We start from the raw sequence: 6,168 nt of genomic DNA, 5'->3' as shown, positions 1-6,168 counted from the left end.
CCCCCCCTTTCCCTTCATCTCGGTCATCTTTCGGTAAATGGGATGAATTGCCACGCCATTGCAGCTCGAACTGAATTGCGACGTAATGGTCGCCATATGGTTCGCCTCTTTCGGGGATTGGTTCCAAGTGTCCTGGCTAGTAGCGGTATTACCATGTATGAGACCATTATCAGCCAACTGAACATCGGATATCCCGTGCGGCAATGAATATCGGAAGGTGAACATCCCACCATGGATTGACCGCTTGGTTCTGTAGCTTGTACACCTGTATACTCGTCAAGTTGACTGATACGTCGAAGCCCAAAGACTTTTCTTCTTTTTTTTTTTTTTTGGGGGGGGGGGGGGGGGATTAAAAAAATTCATAATATATGTATATATATATATATATATATATATTGGTTTTCCCAGGGACGAGGCAAGACAAGTTTGACAGCAGCTTTTCCTGAGCATGGGAGCCCGTCATTCCCGGAGTCATTCCCGGCATCAGACGAGGGAAGCATACTCGATGCCTCCGGGGAAGATGCATCCTGCTACGGCTGTTTGCGGATGAGGAAGAAATTAATTAGCATACATAATTAGCATACATACACGCACACACACACACACACACACACACGCACATATATATATATATAATACCCTGTGCTCGTAGACATGGCAATGTCTCACCCTGGATAGGCTGTTTTGGGAAAGGCCAATGTCTTTCTTGCTGTCGTTATTGTTGTTGTCGTCGTCGTCGTCGGCTGCTATGGTATGTAGATGGGTTTAGTAGCATAGCTACCCCGTCAGGTACTATCCCGCATGGCTCATGAGGATAACAGCAGCAATTGTTGGGAGGAATTCTACAACAAATGCATCTGCCTATTGAAATGGAAGAATCGATCACAAGATTACTATCGAGATTGCGTGTGTGGTTCACTACTTGTAGGACAATACTCAAATGATCTACAGAGTACACGTACAGTTACGAGGACTGATACTATAATGCTACCATGAAAGAAAAGAAAAAAGAAAAAAGAACAGAAAAAAAAGAAAAAGAAAAAAACCTCCGTACACAGCCACCTCCAGCATAGTCGGTACATAGAGAGCATGGAGTCGTGGGGATGATGTGTACGTGGGGCGGGTAGATGTGCATGTATATGCATGCTGATGCAGGCATAGCGTTCGATACCAGGTACTAGTCAGTATCTGTAGCCGTACGAGTACGCGCACTCCGTACGAGTAGGAGCAGTGGCGGTGATGGATGGTGGTAGCAGCTGCGGCAGCCGCAGCAGCGTAGCACAGTGATAGCAGCAGGAATAGCAGCAGCATCAGACGAGTGGTAGCGGCGGTACACGACACTAGCAGGTAGTGCCAGTGTACTCCGTACTGCGGCGGCTACGACGATGACCACGTGCTCTGCATCGTCATCGTCTATCCTTCCAACTCCCATCACGGTACCTCCCTCTTCGTACTCCGTAGTGATGACGATGACCGCCCAACGGCACATTGTCAAATCTCGAGGCCAATGAAAGAGACACAATGCGCTCACCCGTGCAGTACCCCGTAAACGGATAGGTGGCGTTGTATCGAAATTACGGGCACCACCCACCACGCCAAAGGCCATCACCACCCCCGAGGGCGCCCCCACCGAGGGCCGCCAACCAATGCGCGCCCGCCTATCCCGCTGGAGCCGCATGCGGGATAGCGGAACGTGCTAGCAGCCTCCCACGATTGCGACCTGCGTGAGCGAGACAGGGATCGTCCGCTCATCTCTCCTGCTGCTCAGCAGTCTCTACTCGTAGTGCCCGCGGCCTACAGGTACGGAGTAATCGTAGTCATAATCATAATAGATAATCATAATCGTAATACATAACACATTCAGGCGCCGTTGACATCGTCGCCGTTACTCCACACAAGATGGGGGGGGGGGGGGCTCATCGTCATTTCACCCCCGTCGACTGTTTGCGGTAGACTTGCCATCGGCCTCATGCCTCTCTCCCTCTCCCGGTCGCGAGACAGAGAGCGAGCACAGACGTGTACGACGCAATGTGTGGTGGCGGCCACTGGCGGCACAGGCCTGCAGGGATCCGATACGGGTAGCGGAGGAGGCTATCGAGANCAAGATGGGGGGGGGGGGGGCTCATCGTCATTTCACCCCCGTCGACTGTTTGCGGTAGACTTGCCATCGGCCTCATGCCTCTCTCCCTCTCCCGGGGGGGGGGCAGAGGCCGAGCACAGACGTGTACGACGCAATGTGTGGTGGCGGCCACTGGCGGCACAGGCCTGCAGGGATCCGATACGGGTAGCGGAGGAGGCTATCGAGAGTCGGTCAGGGTGCCGGGTGCGGAGTAGCCTGTAGGCGCCCTGCTGTACGTCAAAAAAAAAAAAAAAAAAGGTTCCTGCTCCTTCCTACCTCCTGGTTGAGACATTTGCTGTGACGGCTTCGTCTACACAGGGGTTTCTCCTTCACTCTTCTTCTTCTTTTCTTCCTCTTCTTTTATTTTTATTTTTATTTTTATAATTTCTTTTATTTTTATCTTTTGTTTTCCATTTTCGGGTTCCCCTTCTGCTGCTGCGACCAAGTGCCGTCCGGAGTAGGCATTCGATCATTCAATCAAGGCTATATACAAACAAAACAATCGTGTGTGTGTAGATGTTAATTATAGAATCGAACAACAATCAAGATGTACTGTCTTGTCTGATCCTGACCGTCTAGATAAAAATATCTCGAGCAAGTCTGCGACGAGACCCTGCACCGTACGTACGCTATCTATCACGGTTGACAGTTGCAGACTACACCTTCAAAGCTCGTGTGTGTGTGTGTGTGTGAGTGTGTGGCACGGCTGTATCGCGACTGGCATGGTACGATGCAGATTATAGATGTAAGCACATCGGTACACGGATGTCCGTGATGCGGCGCATGGCACGGACACAGGAGAATGAGACATGTGCCCAGATTGTACGCTGCACACTGTCTGTCTTCTTCACGAATGGTCCAGTCTAGACAGATGAGTACGTCGTGTACAGCCAGATAGGGAAGCGAAGAAAAAGAAAAGAAGGAAAACAGTGATGATGCCGTACTCCGTCCTTCCACTAGCATCGAATCGGATGGACCAATGACTTGACTGACGGCCGTTGTCGGAATCGCAAATGGCCCTCGGCCGTCTTAACCGTGACCCGCCGCGGGGCGGAAAAGAGAGGCACACACACACACACACACACACACACACACACAGAGAGCGAGAGAGAGGAGGGGTGGGAAGAGACGGCAATGGCGGCGCGCGGATAGGAAAGATTAATATACATACAATGTAATCTTACGGACGGACCTTGGCTGTACGAGGACAGATTCGTCGAGATGCCGGATAGCATTGACATGAGAATCACAGTACTCCGTACTCCCGACAGAAGGCTACGAGAGGCGCATTGGGACGAGTAATTGGCCAAGACCCAGAGAGGTATATTCGGTAAAGGAGAAGGGGTCAGAAGTCACTGATTATGACATATTAGCGGCTTGCGGCGGCTCCTGCGAAAGCGTCGTAGTATTATTACCTATATGCGGACCGAAAAGCACGGAGCATCCCTTACAATCTCTAGACAGCGGACATTATAGGATACTTCTGATGGGGAAGACGAGAGAGAGACTCTTCTGCCTTGGACCGATTGGACGATTGACATGGAGTAGAAGAGAAAGAGGGAGAGACGAGGGAGAGAGGAGCTACGTAATAATCCGAGACCATGTGCGCGCGACCACAACACGACTGCCTCCGTCATTCTCTTTCTCTCTCTTCTTTCAGGGTTCACGACGTTCTTTCGGCCTACTACGTAATAATCGTCAATGTCCTCTGACCGCCGGATCTTTGGAGGGAATAAAAGACAGGTGGTCGGGGAAGAAAGAGGGGAGAAGGGAAGAGGGGGGAGGGGGGAACATGCGCGGCTACATCCATCCCATCACCAAGAAGCAAAGCAAGCGAGCGAGCGAGCAAAACACTCATAGTGATAATACCAGGGTCATGATTGGTCAACCAGGTATATATATATAAGCGGACTGCTGCTGAACGGATATAGGTAACGATTTACAGTACAAGAGCACGGAGTACGGACACCTGTATACCGGATCAGTGGCTGGCAATGATGCCCTGGGGGACCCTGACTCCTCGGCCGCTAGTGGCAGTAGGAGAAGAAGGCACAGGCCTTCGCTCTCGTGCTTTCGCGCATCGCGGCCACTAAAATCGCCGTGGGCCGAAAATGCCTCAAGCGCCAAGCGCCACCACCACCACCAGCGCCACCACCACGTACACGCACAAAGGGCAAGGCAAGGCACAGACAGGCAAGGCACAGACAGGCAAGGGTCCCCCCCCCTCCTACTCTCTCCTCCTCCCTATCAAGGGACCCATAGGTAGGCCCTTGTCCCATCTCCGGGTGAGAGGGTACTCTGTCTGAGAGGGGAACAACAAACGAACGGCGGGACCGTTTTTTGTTGTTGTTGTTGTTGTTGTTGTTGTTGTTGTTGTTGCCCTGCTACAATCTACAGTACAGTCTACGGTGCTGTTTATTGCTGCGATGTATACTTTCTGAGTGAGAGAGAGAAGTGAGAGAGGATAGTGAGAGAGAGTGTGAGAGAGATAAGTGAGAGAGTGAGAGAGAGAGTGTGTGTGAGAGTGAGTGAGTGAGAGAGAGAGAGAGAGAGAGAGAGAGAGAAATAGTACGGCAGTACCACCGGTACTGGGGCATGAGACACAGTGCGTCATACCGGGGAAAAAGAACCGGCATGGTCGGTGAGCAAGGTGCCGTTACCGATACGAGTAATTGCGCCCACGTTACGGATCCAAGGGCTGTGAAAGGTGAGCGTGGAGAAAACAGGGTCTTTGTTTCTTCCCTGCCTCTCTTGCAGCCGCATTCATCGTGCGCGCGCGCTCGGGCTAGAGAGAGGCTCCTCCCACCTAGCGTTTTTTTCTTCTTCTCTCGACAGCCTCGTCATGTACGCGTTATGAATAAGGAGTGGCAATTCAAGGGTGACGTGTAGGGAGGGAGAGGGAGAGAGAGAGGAAGAGAGAAGCTTGGGCCATGACGACTCTCGTGACGGTGCTTGATATGATTCATCCGATGGGTATAACGGGCCGCTGTTGCCTTTGTGTGCGATTGTCTACGAGTACAGAGAGCAATACTCGTCGTACTCGTGGTAATACTGCAATGCGGTAGGTAGTAATAGTACTCTCGAGTCAAAGTTGCTACCACTAGTACGGGGTCTTTGGACTTGGACGTTCTCACGTGAGACGACCCCTTTCAGAGGGCCAGATTGGGTGGTGTCCCGCTGTCTTTCTTCTCAATCACTACTTTCTTTGCGCCTGGTCTGGTACGGAGAAGGCAGAGAGTTTTTTCTTTTGTTTTTTTTTGTTTACGTGGGTTCGCTTTTGTCCTAGTACGTTTGACAGTGTCATGGTAGGACGAGCAACCGGCTGATTAGTAGCCAAGTCCGTAGATACTCGGCTATACGTATTTCCACATATACGACTATACAGACATTCAAGTATGTTAATTAAGGAGTTAACAGACAAAAAGAGAGGGAGTAAAAAAAAAGTGGCTCTTTGATGGTGTGCTCTCTCTCTCTCTCTCTCTCTCTCTCGCTAATCTTCTCCAAGGTGCGTGTCGGGTCCAGGTCCCGAGTATTACGGTGTATGTGCGATGTATTATTTTTCTGGATATTTATGGGTACAATTCTAGCCGTACAGGTACGGTACAGTACAGGTACAGTACGAGTACATGACGGCTATACGTACCATTCATTACTCAGTGTACGTAGACATTATTATTATTACTAGGCATTACTATTACTCTTGTAATCTGTAGAGTGGTGAGAACGGACGAGAAATTGCAATATCATACCTGAACTACAGATTGCACTTGTAGTCATAGCGCATCGTAAGACGGATCAGGCGAAAGGGAGGAGAAGGAGATACGGCGTACGCAGCAAATATCACTATCACGACAAGCATTAATCCTCAGGTATTGCTCTCAGGTACCCTTAGATGTCAAAGACTCATCGGACAAGGACTACGCAGAACTATGGAGTAGCATGGGTGTGGGAAGCGGTTTCGTCTCGACCCTGTCATCTCCAGGTCGCGGCTACGTCTGCGGCTGTTGCTACCCTCTCCCTGTTTTTTCTTCTTCCCCCCCCCCCCCCCT

This window comes from Geosmithia morbida (assembly GCF_012550715.1).
Source record: "Geosmithia morbida isolate 1262 chromosome Unknown scaffold_5, whole genome shotgun sequence".
In the NCBI taxonomy this organism is placed as follows: domain Eukaryota; kingdom Fungi; phylum Ascomycota; class Sordariomycetes; order Hypocreales; family Bionectriaceae; genus Geosmithia; species Geosmithia morbida.
The sequence above is the reverse complement of the archived record's forward strand: the minus strand, read 5'-3'. Positions refer to the sequence as shown.